Source organism: Oryctolagus cuniculus, chromosome 18, assembly GCF_964237555.1.
Source record: "Oryctolagus cuniculus chromosome 18, mOryCun1.1, whole genome shotgun sequence".
Classification (NCBI taxonomy): domain Eukaryota; kingdom Metazoa; phylum Chordata; class Mammalia; order Lagomorpha; family Leporidae; genus Oryctolagus; species Oryctolagus cuniculus.
Window position 1 is genome coordinate 44,005,814 of NC_091449.1, and position 20,730 is coordinate 44,026,543.

Here is a 20,730-nt window from a genome sequence, read left to right on the forward strand (position 1 = left end):
CCTAATGTGGTCCTAATGTTGATCGAACCACTACTAATTTCAGGTTATTGGTGCAATGGTGTAAGTGTCATAAAACCTGCACCTATTCATTGACTTTGTGTTGGGTTTTCATAAATTAGAAAAATTACTTTTTTTCAAACATGATGTGACTTAGATCCTAGCACTTTGTTTACATTTCAAAATGTGATGCATATATTCAAAAAGTTAGATTATTGTCAAAGCTGGTGGGAGCCATATCTATCTATCTATCTATCTATCTATTTATAATATATATATAGTCAAATGGTTTTTAATGAAAATGAAATGAATTGCATGTTCATGGAAATACCAGTGCCTTAAAATTTTCATATTTCTTAATATAAATCTAACTTCTAGGAATATATTTTTAGGAAATGAATATAAAAATATTTTGTTTTAGGATGTTCATTTCTGTATTTTATAAAGACAGAAAAGAATTGCAATTCACCTAATTGTCCAAATGTAAGGCATTATTTAAATCAATTTTAAAATCCAGGAAACCTAATATTATACAAGGTAATCAAATCAAAATATTATTTTTTAAATATTTTCTTCTCCATTTAATCATTTTTAAAATATAGCAACTGGCACAGAAATTCATCAAAACTGTTTGAATTATAATGAACACTTGTCCCATTTGCGTTTACATTATTTCTTTCTTATTATTATAGTTAACATTGTGTGCATAAAATAAGCTATAAGAGAGAAAAAATGTGTGATTTTTGTGTGGCAAATTTATTATAAATTAAAGCTAAATGGCAAGAAAGTAAAAATCATTTTGTTTCAGTTTGCTGCACACAACATCACTCTAGAATCCATCCATGTCCAGATCTTAGAACATTTCTTTTCAAGTCCAAAATTGAGAAGAAAATCATCTTACAAAATTTAACAAATTGATGTAACATCAAAATTAGAAACTATCCATGTGATAACAATGAACTAATCCTCCCTGGCACTGAGTGATGGAAAATACAGTTTCATCCACAATTTATTTAGTATTACTGAACCTCTGTTTTTCTTTTCTAGGACAGGGAAGAAGATAATTCCTATTTTGCACATCTTTATTAATCAAGCAAAACTGGGGAACAGATGTGGGATTCTTTAGCCATTATGGGATAGACAGAAGGAGAGTTATAATTTTTAGGCTTGTCGCTTTAAATGATGCCCATGAGACAAAGCATCAGAAGCAGAACCATTGAGATGCAGATCCAAATGAAAACAGTATTTTTTAAGGAAATGTAAATAAGTTGTGCTTCTTAGCTGATGTGCATTCATTATACAATAATGAACTACACTTTGCTGTCATTGTTGATAGAAGCTAAAGGAGCAGTAGATGCTTACAAGTTTCCTCAGATGTCCTGTGTCAAAGGAGGGTGGAATAAATACACACTTTGGTTGAAAAAAACCACCCTGCTAGATATTTTTAAGCAAGTAATATTAATCAAATATGGAATTAGAATTTAGAGGGTCATACCTAATTGGCCACTAGAGTACATTTATGTGTGTTGTATAGAGACTCTTTAGCTACCATATTTGGTTTTATTTTATAACAATAGTTTCAAACCAAGTGCCTTAAGAAAATAATTACAGTTGGAGACTCACAGATTGGCAAATGCACTAAACAGCACTCTGGCCTCAGAATCAGCCTTTAAGGCATTTGGATCCGGCTAAAAAGCCCATGAGAGTTTCATAGGCATGGAAAACCAAGACACTGTGACAAAAAAAAAAAAAACAAAACAAAACAAAACAAAACAACAACAACAACACAACAACAACCACCTAAATGAAAGATCTCTGTGAATGAGATCCCAGCAGGAAGAACCGGCCATCAAAGAAGGCAGTACCTTTCTCTGAAGGGAGGAGAGAACTTCCACTTGGATTATGCCCTTGTCTAAACAAGAATGGAGTTTGTGAACTCAAGAGACTTCCATAGCCTTGGCAGCTCATGACAAGAGCCTCGGTGATTACTGATGTCATAAATAAGAGTGTCAATTGTTAAATCAACAATGGGAGTCACTGTGCACCTGCTCCCCCTGTAGGACCTCTATCTTTAATGCAAATTAATGGTAAAACTACTACCCAAATAGTACTCTATACTTTGTGTGTCAATGTGGGTGCAGTCTGTTGAAATCTTTACTTAGTATATACTAAGTTGATCTTCTGTATATAAAGATAAATAAAAATTAATCGGGATGAAGAATGGGATGGGAGAGGGAGTGGGAGATGGGGTGGTTGTGGGTGGGAGGGAGATTATGGGGGGAAAAGCTGCTATAATCCAAAAGTTGTACTTTCACAATTTATATTTATTAAATAAAAGTTAAAAAAACAAACAAACAAACAAATGGGGACAGGACACTCCAGAAAAAAAAAAAAAGAGAATAATTGAAGTTAACATAGCAACTTCAGTCTTCAATATTTTAATTTTCAGTGATTGAACTATTCAACATCATGGAAGCACCTTGAAAAACTATCATCATTCCCAATAAATGCATATAGGCTAATCAAAGTATAAATCAGACATATTATAATATGGCTTTCTACTAAATTAAACTATTGAGAAAAATATAAAATAGTGTATTACACTTAAGGTTTCGAGATTTATGGAATTCAGAATGTTTCCTTTAAGTGCACTTGTTATCTCTCCTCTATTAATTTAAATCCTGGCCCTAATATATTAAATCAATTACATCTCATTCCTGAGTCAAAATAAATATACCTAAACTACTTTTATTTTAAATCTATATTTTTTTGGAAGCATACACTAACATTTTTGAATGATTTATTATTCACATTTCATAATTCACATCCAACACTGTGGTTTCAAACATTTCTATTGATATTCTTTTTATTATATGTCATTATGTTTCAAAAGAGTATGTTTTACTTTGGTGTTATTTGAATTTAATTTGTTTAGTTGTGTTTATTTGAGAGACAGAAAAACAAAGAGAGACAGAGAGAGAGAGAGAGAGAGATCTGATTCACTTTCACTCTCTGAATGCCATGAGAGTTGCAGGGGCCATACTAAAGTCATAAGCCATCTACTTGAGCCATTACTGCCTGTTGCCTCTCAGATTGTGCATTAGCAGGAAGCTGGAAATTTGGGGCAATGCTGAAAAGAACCCTGGCACTCTGTTATGGGATGCATGCATCCCAGCCTGTGTCTTCAAGGCTAGACCAGATATGGTTCCTGCTTTCACTATTTCTCTGACTTCAATCTATCACACACATGCAAAAAAAAAAGGGGGGGGCTAATTTTTGTCCTATGTTGTAGGCATATATGTTTTCAGTTTATAATTTGCCTTAAAACTTTGGAATGGTATATAAGCAGTAAATATATATTGTAAAACATTTATAACATTTATCACATGGATGCATTATTCCAAAAATATCTTAATATATGATAGAAAAATGCAAAAGTAAAATTAGGGCCCAGTGTTGTGGTGCTACATGTTAAGCGGTTGCTTGCCTCACTGGCATGCCATGGGGACACTGGTTCCAGAGCTGGCTTCTCTGCTTCTGATCCTCCCTGATAATGTACCTGGGAATGTAGGGGAGGATAGCCAAGTCTTGGCTACTCCCTCCCACATCAAGAACTGGATGGAGTTCCAGGCTGCTGGTTTGGTCTGGCCTTTAAAGCCATTTTGGGAGTGAGCAGCAGATGAAAAATCTCTCTCTCTCTCTCTCTCTCTCTCTCTCTCTCTCTCTCTCTTCTCCCTCCTGGCCTCTTCCTCTCAAATAAATGCAATAAATTTAAAAAAATTAAATTTAAAAAATAATTTGACATTTGTAAAGTATAGTTGGTCACATACAAAAAAATTTTTTTTGGACTGTGGCATGTGCAGAGCACCTTAAAACGAAGGCAGTGCTTACTTTGAATGACAGAAACTAAATGCAAGAGCCTGTTTGAATGTTGATCAAAGAGAGAAATACTGTAATCATGAAGCCACCATAGAAAGAGAGAAGAAAGGCAGATGCTCAAAATTACTGATGCTGCTTTTAATTCAGCTATTAGGAAGTAGTTCTACATAGACCAATCCGATCCAGTAGGAGCGGAACTTTTCATTTAATTACACTAAATGTGTGTTTATAGTCATAGGAACAGTAATGATAGCTAACATTTGAGTGTTACTATAGGGGCTACATTTGCATGAATTAGCTCATAAGAACCCAAAACCCTATGAAATAGAAAATGAGATTTTTATTCATTTACATAAGCATATAGATGTAAAACAATTGAAAGAATCATTCTGACTTCCAAGATACTGTTCATATTATTCTAAATCTATACGATGCACAACTTTATAAGTATTCAATTATTTCTGTATCTTTTCTTGAATTTCTTCTCTCATGCTCATATATGCATACAATTAGACAAATAATTCCCAAATTATTCTTTCTTTCTCTCTCTTTTTCACTTTTTTCTCTACATTTCAACTCATTTTTCAATGTCCATCAATTTTTGTTCTTAGTTTAATATGAAATGGAAAAATACAGAGATTGTATGAGATCCAAAAAACTCAAAGTTTCAAAGGAAGTATTTTAAATGTAGTGATTCATTATTCCACCTGCTCAAATATGTCACTCTAGTGACTTTTACATTATAGTTATTGCACTCTTCAAGTCCAGAATTTCCCTTTGGTTCATTTTTTTAAATTGTGGTCATTATATGACTAATCTCTATTTGATGAGACTTCTTTATTTTTAAATCATATTTACAAGTTTATTTAAACTCTTTTCCCAGTATTCCATTGTCTAGGCTTTCCTAGAGGCAGTTTACAATGATTTATTTTTTTAATAGAGACTTTTCTGTTCATTCTGTTTGTTATTTTGTTTTTTGTGTGTCACTTCTTAATTATTTTATTGAAGCTGGATGTTTATATAACAAAAATGTGTCAGCTCTTAAAATTTGACTTCTTACTTCCCATTAGTTTGTTGCTGTGGGTTTTGTGTGTTTGCCAGTTTAGTGACTTTTCTGAACTCATTCTGAAAGGCTATCTATGCTGGATTAGCACAATGAGGCCTTTGCCTGACACGCTCTGTAAGCCAAACTCAGAGATCTTAGCCTTTTGTAACAGGAGTTTATTATTTGTGTGGCTAGACAAAGGAGATAAGGGCTCTTGGAACTTATTTCTCCATCTGGCTCAGGGAACAACCTTATGTAGTATAGAAAAGGAAGCTAAGAGGTTCTGCAGGGGGCCTGCATTTTAGGCAGTGACCTTGGTATGTCTATGGCCTTCTGGAGTGGATGCAAATTTGAAAGCGTCTTGGATTTGTAATGGACTTAGAGGATGAATATGTCAGCAACAGATTCTACCAGCAGAAGATGAATTTTGAAAGAATGAAATGTTTTCTCTGAACAAAACAACCTGTGGATTGATCATAACAGGGCTAAAGGAGGGGGATCCCCAAGGGAAAAATAATCTGCTTATGGTCGATGGTTACCACGGAGGGGAAGTGGTGGTGCCTCAGGGAAGAACTGGGCCTCTTTGACCTGGAGACTCTGCTACATGTCTTCTTTATCATGCATGGCTCACGAAATCTCTGCTCACATAGAGCAGAGTCCAAAAAGTGATTGGACAAATTTCCTTAAGTCCGAAACTAGTATGAAGGTACTTCAAAAAGTGTGTGGGAAATGGAATTAAAAGATGCATTTGTTTTGGTGCAAAAATTGTTTGAAATCCATGTATATGAGGAGGTCTTAAAGAAGTTCATTAAAAATGCATCGATGAAAAAATCATTCCAGGATTTCTTTCCCTCATGGAAGTCTGTGTGCATTGTGGGCCACAACTTCAACATTAAGCCAAGAGGTTGACAAACACTCTGTGTTCTCCTTCACTTCCTGCTTGCAAAGAAGCCTCAGATTAGCAGGAGGTGAAAGGAATTTAGAGGGGCTGGCACTGTGACGTGACACTGTGGGTTAAAGCCCCAGCCTACAGCGTCGGCATCCCATGTGGGCGCCGGTTCGAGTCCCGGCAGCTCCTTTTCCCATCCAGCTCTCTGCTATGGCCTGGGAAAGCAGTGGAAGATGGCACAAGTCCTTGGGCACCTGCACCCGCGTGGGAGACCTGGAAGAAGCTCCTGGCTCCTGGCTTCGGATCAGCTCAGCTCTGGCCATTGCGGTCATTTGGGGAGTGAACCAGAGGAATGAAAGACCTCTCTCTCTCTCTGGCTCTATCTCTCTCTGTATCTCTGTCTTTCAAATAAATTAAAATAATTCTTAAAAAAAAGAGAGAGAGAAAGGAATTTGGAACCATCAGGTCTTTCCTGAGCATAGATAATAGTCTGTGTTTATATATATAAACAGATGCACATCCTGGCATTCAAGGCTCCAAGGAACATGTTAGAACTCCTCAAGGCCCTCCGGGGTAATTTTATTTCTTTTTTAAGTTGTTCCTTTTCAAGCTTATGGTTTTCTTCAATTGTTGTATACATCCTCAGGCAATCAGAATATACAACAATTGAGTATGATTTTGTTTTTTGCACAAATATTCCTAGGAAAACCAGTTGGCAATGGGCAAGCTCTGCATCACGTCATTTTGAAAATAGCCTTTCTAGTGAGGTCTTACAATAAATCAGAAATGTGAGAAAAATTCTTTGTGAGTTGAGTATTGAAGGAGTCCCAACCTTCTTTGCCTTGAAAGTGACTGCTCGGTGTGGGATCATGACTATGGTTGCAGGATTCTGGTTTTCATAGCTATCCCCAAGCATGGAAGGAGGTCATGAAATAGGACTAGCTAAAGCCTCCAAAGTCCATTGTTTTTATTGAAAATCTATCATATTTTGTATTTTTAATAAATGCTTCCTGGATTGCTACAGTCCTGTAGTTCACCCACTGAATTTTAGAAATTTTATAATGAGTTTTACTCCCCGTTTTCATTGTTTAAGCAGAGCAAAGAATTTTGGAAACCTTGCTATCTACTTTGATGTCATTATACATTTTATCTTCATCAAATAGATCAAATTTATTTTTCTATTTCTATTTTATATTATTTTTACCTTTAAATTTTTAAAAATTATTTGAAAGGCAGGGAGACAGAAACAGAGGACACACACACACACACACACACACAGAGGGAGAGACCTCCCAACCACTGGTTCACTCCATAAATGCCTGTAACAGTTGAGGATAGACCAGACTGAAACCCAGTACTCTACTGCATTTCCAGAATGGATGGCAGGGACCCAATTACTTAAGCCATCACCTGCTACCTCTCCAGCTGTGTACTAGCAGGATGCTGGAATCAGGAACAGAGCTGAGACTTAAACCCAGACACCTGAATATGGGACACAGGCATCGCAAATGGCACCTTAACCCCTGCACTAAATGTTCAGCTCATCCTTTTTTATTATCTTAATGAAAATTTCAAGAATTACATCCTGAATGGCTATTAGGATGAGTTGAGAATAAACTTGGGAATTGTTTTTACCTCTGCTTGACATTAAATGTAGCTCTTGGTTTCCTTATCTCTTGTTGTTGTTGTTGTTGACAGTACAGACATCAGAGCAGATGTGTGTGCTTTCTTACCAATTAGCTGATCAACAAACATGAATGCAATGTGCACAATACATTTGCTGATATATAGTCATTTTCCTCCACAGTCAGAAATGAAAGTCTATGAAGATGTTTCCAGATGAATTATTATCAGGCTATGTTGGTGCCTGTGTGTTCCTCACCTTTTAGTCCCAGATTTCTTTTGTACAACGAGCAATATGATTTGTGGTTCTAATAACCATAATATAACCTTCCTGATTGTGATGCATGCAAGCATCTCAGTAGTAGCGTATAAATTATTTATGAAAAAAACAGACTCCTTCCAATGGAAGTTTTAAATTTCCCTTCCAACCTCTTACACATCACTACTCACAGATAATTATTGTTCTTCCCAGAAACCACACACATGTTCATCCTGTAGGTATGCTCCTGGGTAAATATCAGATTCCCAGTTTGATGAACAAAGGTTTAGATACAGACTGATTGCATCTCCTTTCTGAATCATTGGTGATGTTGGCTTGGAGACCTTCTAATAGGAAATACATCTCCCAAAGAAAAGAATTCCCAGCATAAAATTGTAACCAAGCATCACTTACTACCCAATAACTAAATTTTTAACAATGAAAAATCACTCTGAGTTCTTTTGTTCTTTCCAGTGCTCCTGAACAGAAATAGGTTTTAAAGCTGATATTTACAGCTCTAACTCTGGGGCATAGTAGCATGGCATTAACTTCTTCACATTTGTTCTTCAAACATTGCATCTAAGAGTCTATTTAAATTGGGAAAGAGAATTATGCATTATGACAATGGGACTTGAGTGTGTATGTGTCCTATTAGCTTATATTACTTAGTGATTAAGAAAATACACTCCATTTACCACAATAGTAATCCAAATTGGATTTTTGCCCTTTAAATGCAGGGTACCATGTGGCTAATGCACTTTTACTATGAGCAAAGGGAGATAGTAGCATTCAAAATTTTAAGACAAAAATACTGAATTCATTTTGTTTAACTTCTGAGGATGAATCTCTCTGAAGCATCAATCTGATAATCTCATAAATGGAAAGTATATCAGGAGTGCACAGATTAAAGAACATCAGAAATGATGTTGCTTACAGACTAATTAACTTTTCACTGCATGCTGACTTTTAATATATGGATTATTTTCAGTAACGGGGATCATGTCCAATTAACTGGCTTTAAGAAGACTGGGTTATTCTGATCAGGCCCATATTCCTATGACCCAAGACTATCGGCCTTTCCTTTCTTGGCTTGTAGAAACAGCTCAGATATTCAGAGCCAATTGATTGATTTAGAAAATGGCCCCGTGCTTTGATATCGCACTGGTAGATAAGAAATTGAAGTAGAGCAAATTTTAGGTATTAAAAATTAATGAACTAACTAAAAAGTGACTGTTGCTGTCTTATCAGTACCTCAGTACTCTTAATAATTGGTCACTTAGTTCTGTTCAGTCCTGTTTTGTTCTCTAAAAGACCCTCAGTAATAATAGGAAACCTCTAGTATTGGGAGAACAGATTCTCTGCTCCAAAATATCTTCCCCCTTCACTCACTAGTCTTCCTGAAACTAAAAAAAAAAAAAAAAAAAAAATACTAGGAGAAAGCAGGTGTTGTGGCTCAGTGGGATAGACCATCACTTGGGTTGCCCACATCCCCATATCAGGGGGCCTGGGATTGAATCCCACTCCCACCTCCCATTCAACTTCCTGCTTATGTGAACCCTGTAAGACAGTGGATCGTGGCTTATGTATTTAGTTTTCTGACACTCATGTGAGAGGCCCAAATGAGGTCCCTGGCTCGTGGCTTCAGCTAGACCTAACCCCAGCTATCACAGATACATGAAGAGTGAACCAGTGGATGGGTGATCTCTCAATCTCTCACTCATGTTCTGTCTTTCAAATAAGTAGGAAAAATGCCAAAAACTATAAGAGTTAAAGTCCACTGAATTGGAGCCAGCACTATGGTATAGTGGGTAAGGCCACCGCCTGCAGTGCCATCATCCCATATGGGCACTAGTTCGAGTCCCGGCTGCTCCACTGCCTATCCAGCTTTCTGCTAGGCCTGGAAAAGCAGTAGAAGATGGCCCAAATCCTTGGGCCCCTATACCCTTGTGGGAGGATCCAGAGGAGGCTCCGGGCTCCTAGGTTAGGACTGGCGCAGCTCTGGTCCTTGTGGTCATCTGGGGAGTGAACCAGCAGATGGAAGACCTCTCTCTGTTTCTCTCTCTCTCTGCCTCTCCTTCTCTGTGTAACTCTAACTTTCAAATAAATAAATAAATCTTTTTAAAAAATCCACTGAATTATAAGTATTTCTTGTTTAAGTTTGTGAATTTTGCATTGGCATAAGGAGTCAAAATCATGGGAAGAGAGAGAAACCAAGCATTTTGCTCTGGAAGGATTTGGAAGGGGTTTTGTGAACACATTTTCTGTTGCTATCTCTACATAGCTCTACAAAGAAAATATTTACAGAAATAACTAGAATCAGCATCTTGAATGTTTTTAGAGCTACAATATGGTATGTTGTTGTCCAATAAAAGCAGTTATTACCAATATAGGCAAACATCAACTTTAAAATGTTTGTGTATTCTATGAATTCATTTTTATAAATTCTTTTTTTTAAGCTGTATCACATTGTTCTATAAAAACCAGTGGTGGATTAGTCTTTTGGATTGTAGACAATAGCAAAACCTTATTTATACTACAATATACTTTAGGTGCCATAGCAATAGCATTATTTCAGTTATTTCTAGCCACTATTTGGAAACAGCTTCTGTTTGAAACAGCATTTTCAGTTACATAGCCAGAAATGTTTTATAATACTTAGAATTTAATAATACTAAAAGCTTTCCAAATCAAAATTTGTGATACAGCTCAAGTAGTATTTGGGAAAATGTGAAGTCTTGAATCCAATTGTCAGAAAACTAGAATGAGTAGAAGAAAATGAACTCCCACAACCTCATACAGTTGGTTGGAGCATCAGTTATGTGGAAATCTTTTACCCTTAGAGAATAGAAGAAGGGCCTCCAGAGACTGAAGGAACCAGTTACAGCAAAGCCCTAATTCTCTTTTTCAAATTTCCATCAAGGAGACCTCAAACTTAGCATGTAAAAGTCACCTAACAAGATTATTGGAATGTTAATTTCTTAACTCTAATATATTGATTATATTAACTGTATTGATTAATTGTATTGATTATGTTAATTATATTAGTTGTATTGATTATATTAGCTTTGGTTTGGTCTGTGATAACTGAATTTCATCAAGTAATCTAGATGATTTGAACAGAAACTTTAAGAAGTATGAGTAATTGCTTGACAATATGTATCTATTGGGTCATCATGACTATGATGCTCTGAGAACCAAAAAAGGAAGCTGGGTAAGCTGTTAAAGCTTCTGAACACACAAAACAGACATTTGGCTCTAGTCCTACATGTTGGGTAAATACCACTTATTGTTGTGTTTTCTACCCCTGAGTTTATGGCTTCTCTGACTATAGGTGAAGCAGATTTAGTAGGTTTTTCAGAATTGCTTTGCCATTTTAGGTATTATCTAGACAACCTGATAATGAAAAGTAAAGTATTAAGATAACAGGCATTTTTACCACCCACTTTCCAACAATTGCTAACATAAAGGATTAAAAAAAGATCAATCCCATCTCTGATCTTGCAGAATAAATTTCATCCCAATTCACATCTATTGACCCACCAAGTAGTATTCTTCAAGGTAAGAGGTGTAATTATTTTGAATGATTATTGCAGGGATAATGTTAACAGAAAGAATTAACATGTCCTCATTAAGTAAGAATACAAAACAAGTTTTCTATTGTAATTTAAAAAATCTTTCAGATCTTTTGTTTTAGCAAAAAAATGAAGTTGGTAAGAAAGCTTTAATTTTATCTCTAAAGCCCAAAGGACAAATAACTGAACTCAATTCTAAAGAGCTTTCATTTCTTATAAACAACTAACATTTAATCAGAGGTTGAAAATTTTTGCTTAATGTAACATTGTGCCAGGCTCCAATTCTCAATCTAGAAGCATATAATTAAATATTAGATCTAAAAATATTTGTAGCTTACCACCTGGCTAGACATTCTAATTCATTTTTCTTGTTTGCTTAATTTAATTTAATCTCACTTCTATAAGAAGTCTCTATACAACAATACTATTTTCTGAAACATAAGTTATAGAGACATCCTTATAATCTAGCTTCTGTTTAAAAATGTATGATGTTATATACTTTATGATATTATGTACTTTGAATGGATAAGATGCTTAGGAGACTGAAATATTTTGAAGTTGAGGAAAAATTTCCATTTACTTTTTTTTCTTTTTAGATGTTTCTGAATTGTACATTGCGTTTTGGATCATGGGTATGGAAGAAACATCTTAGACTGCTTCTCTATCTTGAAAAGAAAGTTATAAAGAGTTGACTATCTCCATGGTGTTCCAGAGACGGAGTAGACTCATGCAGGATTGTGTCCCTACTAAACTGATCCCTATCTCTTTCACAACCACCCAGCACCAAACCAGCTGTCAGTTTACCAGGTATGGAATTTTCTGTTTTCTAAATAATCTGAAATCATATTATTTCTTACAATGAAGATTCACATCATTTTGCTGAGATTATGCTGACCCTCGGAAATCAACTTTTGTCATTCTTATTCTATCTATCCTGAGCAATTATAACCAGGATTTTCTCTTTAGTACAACACTTAGCTCCCATTAGTAGTAAATGATCTCTCATGTGCTTATTTCTCTAGTCAAAGATAATTTGATTGTAGTTACTAGACTCTGGCTAATGGTGTTTACTAATCTGCTTGCTGCAAATGATATACTGAAGGAAATAATGCTGACAGAAGATAGCAGCAAAAATTATAAGAAGCCAATGTACCATATAGTCCTGGCTCAGCTATTTTTCTCTTATTTCAATGGAGGAGTAAAATATACTAATACAGAGTAAGCCGCAGTTGATCTTTGAACATATTACAGAGCTTTAGTTCACCACACATCATGCACATCATATCGGATAACATTCACTGCCACTTCTTGAGGTGGATTAGTGTTTACACTTGAATTAGCAATTAGAATCAGAAAGAGGGGAATTGAGTTGGAGGCCAGCTTTCCAAGGACTATTAATAGATAAGCTTTGCTACACCTTTCTTAGCCCCTCAGAAATATTGAACAATAACAAGCATCGCATCCCAATCTTCCCTCCTCTCCAATTAAAGTGTCGGCTCTTTTAAGTCCACTAATTAAAAAAAAAAAAAAGGGAGGGGGATGCAAATTGGCCTGAAGCATTTTACACTAGTGGTTGTGTGATATAAAACATGACTCAAGTGCTGCTAACCATAGGGGAAAATACAAGTCTCAGAAGTTAAACAGACCTTAGTTTACCTGTAATTAACTTCTAAAAATAAGTAAAGAAAAGTAAGACTTCAAATATTGGACTACTATGAGGGAAAAAAAATAGCAAATCAGCCCACTATTAAGCATGAAAAAACCATTTATGGATATAAGCTTTAGAACTTAAGTTATTCTTCCATGTTTGGAATGGGAGGTGGATCTGACTACTGAGGCAGTAGAAATGCACATAGATATGCAGCAACGTCAGCCTTGTCCCAAACAAAGCCTGGCATCTGAGTCCAGGGCAGTAATCTTAGGAAAGAAAAGGTGTTAGGCTCACAGGCCTGGGTTTAAAATGTGTTTCTACTGCACACCCATCCTTGGCTAGAGGATTTTTAATCGTTGCTGTGGTTTGGATGTATTTGTGATGCATGAGGCCATGTGTTGGAAGGTTGGTGTCCAGGATGGTGATATTGGGAGGCAGTGGGGTTTGGGTAAGGTGTTGTGATGCAGCAGGCTAAGTTGGGAAGTAGGACATCTGCATCCCTTATCAGAGTGCTGGTTCGAGACCTGGCTGCTCTGCATCTGATCCAGCTGCTTGCTAATCTACCTGGGAAGTAACGATTGATGAGTCAAGTACTTGGGAGTCCCGGATGAAGTTGTGAATATGGCCTAGTCAAGTATAAGTGTTGCTGTCATTTGGGAAGTGAACCAGTGGATGGAAGATATTTCTCTCTCTCTCTCTCTAACTCTAACTCTAACTCTAACTCTAACTCTAACTCTAACTCTAACTCTAACTCTAACTCTAACTCTAACTCTCTAACTCTGCTTTTTAGATAAATAGGTAAATCTTTAAAGGAACACAAAAGAAGCAGGGTCTAATTGGAGGCCCTTTGGTCAATAGGGCCACACTTGCAAGGGATTAAGGTAGTTCTTATTAGAGGTTAACATAAAACTGGTCCTTCCTCCACTCTCCACTATATTATCTTGCTACCAAACATACTCCTGCTATTGTTTCCCTTCTTTTGAAAGTCAGGGGGTGCCAGGCAGAGGGAGAGAGGGAGAGAAAGAGAGAGAGTGAGATCTGGAGATCCTCCATCTGCCAGTTCACTCCCCAAATGACCTCAAAGGCCTGAGCTGGCCCAATCCAGAGCCGGGAACCAGGAGCTTCTTCCAGGTCTCCGATGTGGATGCAGGGGCCCATGTACTTGAACCATTTTCTGCTGCTTTCCCAGGCATATTAACGCATATTAACAGGGAGCTGGGTCAGAAGTAGTGCAGCCAGGAAATAAACTGGCACCTATATGGGATGCTGGCACTGTAGGCAGAGGCTTAACCTATGCCACAGTACCAGCCCCACTTGTGCCATTTTTGTATGCCATGAGGTAACACAGTCAAAGGAGGGTTTTTGGACTATCAGCCTCCCAAACAATGAGCTAAATAAACTTTTTTTTTTTTCATAAATAGCTTGTCTTGGGTATTTTGTTATAGTACCAGAAAGCTGCCAAGTACAGTCACTCATGCTTAGGTGCCTTTCTAAAACTTTTTCATCTATTTCAGGCAAATTAGACAGCATCATGTACTTTAGATGTTAACTCTCCTTACTTAGCAATATATCTAATTGACAAGTGCTTAGCATTATGACTAACACATAGAAGGTACCCACACATATTAATTTCTTCAATGTACCCCTGTTCTTATCTCATTATTCTAATATTGCTGTGGGAAAATGGTGGCAGAGAACATACCTTGGTTCTTTGTCTCCTATGGAAGAAGAATTTCTAAGTGGACAAGCAGAGATTTAAAAGATTTATTAGAGTCAAAGACCTCCAGCCATAGTGGCATGGGGCGGTGTATGAGGGGGTGCAAGAGAAACAAAACCCAAAGGACCCGTGGCACTGGGGTGTTTACGTACAATTTCAAAGAAAAACAAAACAAAAACAAAAAAAAACACTTGACAATCAGATTGACATTCAGTTACCAGGCAGGGACAAAACCCATCAAAAGACCTAATTTACAATACTTTGTCCTATCTGGCTTGCTCATGATAAAACAAAAAACCATCTAGAAGGCTGGGATAGGTAACTTATGTTCACAATAAACTGTGATCACCACTCCCTTGCTATTCTTACCAAAATTTAGAGATTCCTAAGGAAGGAGAGCAGTCAGTTTGTTCATACTAAAGATACCCTTTTGGGGGGTAAGCAAGCATTCCATACTCCAAATTCCACTGGGACCACTCTGACTGCCTATTAACCTATCTGACTCCTCACAATATAACCTCTCCAAATAAGTAAAAATAGGTCCAAAGACTCAGTTATGTTTATTTTAAAATTGAAATATCTTTCTTTTTTCCTAATGGTTAATACCACCCTTTCCCAAAGGTAGTGTTGACCCATAAGTTGCTGCATGAGTTAATAATTTGCATTTCATGTCATTTAAAGAATTATAGAATATCCACTAAGAAGTGAGAGGGGAAAAAAGCATTTTTCAGAGGGATATTTATTTCTCTAGAACATAAGATAATAAGAAGTCTCCTAAATCTCGCTAGAATTGGGTGGCAAGCATGATACTTAACATTTGAAAGAAATGCATTTGTTTATGGATATTAAGCAATGAATATTATGAAGACTCATAAATTGCATATTTTATACCTCGATACAAAATGCAGTTTTAATAATATGGATATGAGTCCTATGGGACTTAAGATGAGAATGCAATAAATAATTGTACTGTCTGGATAGAGATAATGGGAAGATTCTGCTTTGGATTCTTAAAGTAATTTATTTGATTCTCACAACTATCATATTAGAAGATATCACATACATTTTATTTATTTATTTTTAAATGTTTATTTTTTCACTTGAAAGTCAGAGTTACAGTTAGAGAGGAGGGGGAGAGAGAGAGAGAAATCTTCCATCCATTGATTCACTCCCCAGATGGCCTCAGTGGCCAGGGCTGGCCAGGCTGCAGCCAGGAGCCAGGAGCCAGGAGTTCATCTGGCTCTCCCAAAAGGGTAGCAGGGGTCCAAATACTTGGGCCTTCTTCTACTGCTTTTTCCCAGACCATTAGCAGGGAGTTGAATCAGAAGTGGAGTAGCAGGGGCTTCTACGCAACAATGCTGGCCCCTGTTACATAATTTTAAAGATAAACTTCTGATAAGGTGAGCAAATTTTTATTACAAGTGAAGAAAATAGAAGAGTTCAGGGATAAATGTGACAACTATTTATTTCCAGAGGCAATGCTCTTTGTACTTAACTATGCAGTCATCTATCAAAAGAAAGTTCTTATTTTTCCTCACTATTTTTATTGTTACAGAATGAACGAATAACAAAATGCATCATTTTATCTAACTGTATCTATTTATATCTATCTGTATCTAACACAGGGTCTAGTATATCTTAAATGATAAATAAATAAACTCTGAAGATTTGCATGTAGTGAAAATGAATCATTAGTTCAGAATGTCGATTAAATGACAGACAGAAATCATATTACTGTAGTGCTAGAAAAGGTCACTGGTCACATTCTGATTCAGTCAGCTCCCATTGTAGCCATGTTCCTACACTGTCTCCATGACAGAGAGAATTCAAGCGCAACCTCAGAGCACAATGTCAGGGAAGCATGCTGTCCTGCAAAGCAAAATCAAACATTCCCTTCTACCTGGATTATCTTTGGGACATACATCTCAGTCGTTCATAATTATCAAATCTACTTCACACTCATCAAAGATCTCATTTTTTTGTACTAGAAATTTTATGAAATCATTATGTTTATATTTGTTTTGTTACATTTATCATGTATTTTATAATTATGTACCCAAAATCTTCAGTGTAGCTTACACTGAAATGCTTTCCTTCCTATGACTGGCTCAACATATTTTCATTTTTAATAAGGTGATGCTTAGTAAAAATGAGTCCATGGGTCTAAATTGATCTGAGTACAACTGATTTGTAGGCAACCACTAATTTAAAGGCATGGCAAGCATTTCTGTCTTTTGTCCTCAGTTTTGGAAATTAATTACTTAGGACAAAGACTTATAGCAAAACTTAACCTTGAATCATTTGTCATAAAAAATGAGGATTATTGTTTCACATTCTATTTTATAGAATAGCCATCAACTTGTAATTCATTATAGAATGAATTTTAGGGATAGTGAGAATAAATTTCAAAAATTAAATAATTATTCATTTTATGCAAAATTTACAAGACATGTGGCATCTTTATCTACTTTCAACTTCATCTTTATGTTTTTCAACTTCAGCATTTAACTGTGACTTCTATTGAGTTCCTGTATGCTATAGAAACTGCAATGTGATAAAAATTTGAGGAGATTATAAAATGAATTTCCTGCTTTTAAATATCTCAACTTTTTGTGTTTGACAAACACAAGTATATGTACATTTTAAAAGCAGCCAAAAAAGCTTATCACATTGAGTGCTACAGGAAGATTGAATTATCCACCTTGGTTATAGATAATCTTGTAGTTTGTTAGCAAATAACATTACCAGCATCAAGATTTTTCAGATATGTAATAAAATATCTTATGTTTTTTCATTTTTCACTTTATTTGCAGTCTCTATTTTTCTGTTATGTGTTTTTCTTTCATGTGCTCAATATCCATTATTTTCCATCACTTTTTTCCCTCCTAACATTCTTCCTTAGGGCAACTACATTTATTTATTTATTGGTTTATTTTTATTTATTTGTATGTATCTCATGAATACAACATTAGAAGCAGTAATTCTTCCCACCATCCCCGACCTCTCACCCACTCCCCACTTCTTCCTTCCCCCTCTCCTATTTGGTCTGAGAAAAAAAAAGGAAACAGAAAGAAAAAAAGAAAGCAAGAAATAATGGAATAAAAAAAAAATAAAAGAACTGTTCCTCAACAGTCTAAGCAAGGACTGTTCTTTGCTGTTGCTTCTCAAAGTTGTTTTAGCTTTTTTCCCTTCTTTTCCTTTCCTTCTTCCTCTTCCTTCCTTTTTGAAACTTAATTGTCTTTAAAGAAGAACCCAAGGACGATACATATTTTGTGAGCTCTTAGGACTATAACTTATGAGACATAATTATATCCTCCTTTTAATACACTAAAAGGAAGTGATTCTTGAGAACAAGTTTTACTTTTAAGTCTCAGGATACAACTCTGTGAGCAGAGGTTCTGCATGGGAAGTTAGTGCACAGTGACTCTTGTTGTTTATTTAACAAAAAATACTTTTATATATGACATCAGTGATCACTCAAGGTTCTAGACAAGAGCTGCCTCAGCTATGAAAGCCTTTTGGATCCAGTAGCTTGACAAGGCCATAAGCAATAGAACAAAGCTGCCATTCATTAAGCAGTCCCAACTAGTGCTGGAAACACCAGGGACTTTGCTATGAGCACAGTTCCCTCTGTTGTGAGCTACTATAGGTCTGTGGGTCACAGGTACATGCGTGGAGCCCCCACCTACCGGGCTTCTTAATGGTGGTAGCCAGCATGAGCTTTCGGTAGGCATGGCTTCCACTTGCAGCAGGGGAAGGTATTCTGAAGTATTGTGTTCCTCGCTGTTTGGGTGCAGTTGAAACAACTTCTGCTATTGCTGGGTGTGTGCATGGAAGGTGGGGGCAGCTGCCACCTGCTTGGTCCAAAATTAGAGAAAGAAAAAAAAAAAAAAAAAAAAAAAAAAAAAAAAACAGGAGCAGAATGGCTGCTTCTGGTGGCTGGAGGTCCCTGTAGGATGAGGGGGTGGGGGAGGGAGGTGCACCACCTCCCTACCTGTTCACTTATTCTTTCCCCACGTGGCACGTGGCATGTCACTTCAGAAGCAGTTCACCAAGAACTCCTTCCTGCTGCTATCGGCAGCTCTGGGAATCCATGGATTCCCCTCTCCCTCTCACCGGGTCCACTGGGGCCAGAGTCCTCTCCAGGTCGGAGCCTTCACCGGCCCCCCACCCCCCTTTTTTTTTCTTTTTCTTTTCTTATTTGCCCTTTCAGCGAAGACCTGGACAGTCTCGGCCACTCTCGCTGGGCTTTCTGCTGCAAATTCCATATGGCTTTATCTCAGATGTGTCGTTTCAACCCTTTTTAAATATGACTTTTGTTCTGTGTGATTCGGATTGTCCTGTTGCTATTCTACCATCTTGAAACCTCCTTAACTACATTTATTATCTTTCTTTACACTTTTTCTTCTTGCTCTGATTTCTTTCATATATGAGAAAATTTTCACTTTTCTAAAATTGCAATATTCCTGGTAATTTTTAAAATTCTTTTGTTTGAAAAGCAGACTTAAAGAAACAGAGAGAGGAAGAGACAAAGAGAGAGGTCTTCTATCTGCTGTCTCAGTCCCCAAATTGCCATAACAGTGGGGCTGGGCCAGGCCAAAGCCAGGAGCCAGGGGCTTCCTCTGGGTTTTCCAGGTGGGTGCAGGGTCACAAGGACTTGGGGTATCTTCCACTACTTTCCCAAGCACATTAGCAGGGAGCTGGATCAGAAGTGGAACAGCCGGGACTAGAACCGGTACTCATAGGGTGCCGGCTACGCGAATGGCAACCTCACCCACTACATCACAATACCAGCCCCTATTCCTGTTACAGTTTACAAAGTAAGAAGGAAACCATGAGGATATGAGGGTTTACTGTCCATCAGATGTTGTAATAAATGCTTTCCTTGTGTATCTGATTTCAGACTCTTGTAGACAGAAGTAGGGATGATTACTATCCACATTTTTTTTTATTTTTATTTAATAAATATAAATTTCCAATATACAACTTTTGGATTATAGCAGCTTTTCCCCCCCATAACCTCCCTCCCATCCACAACCATCCCATCTCCTACTCCCTCTCCCATCCCATTCACATCAAGATTCATTTTTGGCTGGCACGGTGGCTCACTTGGCTAATCCTCTGCCTGTGGTGCCAGCACCCCAGGTTCTAGTCCCGGCTGGGGTGCCTGATTCTGTCCTGGTTGCTCCTCTTCCAGTCCAGCTCTCTGTTGTGGCCCGGCAAGGCAGTGGAGGATGGCCCAAGTGCTTGGGCCCTGCACCCGCATGGGAGACCAGGAGGAAGCACCTGGCTCCTGGCTTCGGATCAGTGCAGCGCGCTGGACGTGGCGGCCATTTTGGGGGGGTGAACCAACGGAAAAAGGAAGACCTGTCTCTTTTTCTCTCTCTCTCTCTCTCACTGTTTAACTCTGCCTGTCAAAAAAAAAAACAGATTCATTTTCAATTATTTTTATATACAGAAGATCAATTTAGTAGATACTAAGTAAAGATCAATTTAGTATATACTAAGTAAAGATTTCAACAGTGTGCACCCACACAGAAACACAAAGTATGAAGTACTGTTTGAGTACTATCCGCATTTTTTTGATGAGAAAACTGAACACCACCTTCTCACCTCTAACATGACGGCATACTTTCTGCTCATTCCCAGGGATTGCTGTGTGCAAAGGCTGGATGTACAACAATGTGAATATGGTCGCTTTCAGCTCTGCCTCCCACGACATGGACGATGGTCCACCACCATTTCTGAAGCTGGGAGAGACGCTCTGAAGCAGTGTATGAAGCCGGGTTTGCTCTGACAGATGTTGGCTCTCCCACCAAGTGTGGGCCATAGCCGTTAAAAGATTCCACAACTTCCACTAGGTTCCCATCTGTAAAACAGAGTAGTAATAAAAACTATTCCAGAAATTTGTGGCAAGGATTATGTGAAAGAGTTTCATGTGGACAAAACATCTGCAACATCTGACCACATTGCTGTACACATTTTCCATACTACAAGTCACTGCTAAAACAGTATTGATCACATAGGAAAAATTAAAACAATTTCCTGTTAAATTCAACAAGTTCTATTTGGACGAAAAAGTGACACACAGCTGAGAG

General features: G+C 37.2%; 1 long non-coding RNA gene across 1 annotated transcript; it reads left to right on the plus strand.

Annotated features, from left to right (window-relative positions):
- Positions 1-11,864: 11,864 nt before the first annotated feature.
- On the plus strand, positions 11,865-20,489 carry LOC127491394 (uncharacterized). Its single transcript, XR_011384264.1, has 2 exons — positions 11,865-12,071; positions 20,282-20,489. It is a non-coding gene; the product is annotated as an uncharacterized lncRNA (long non-coding RNA).
- Positions 20,490-20,730: the final 241 nt, after the last annotated feature.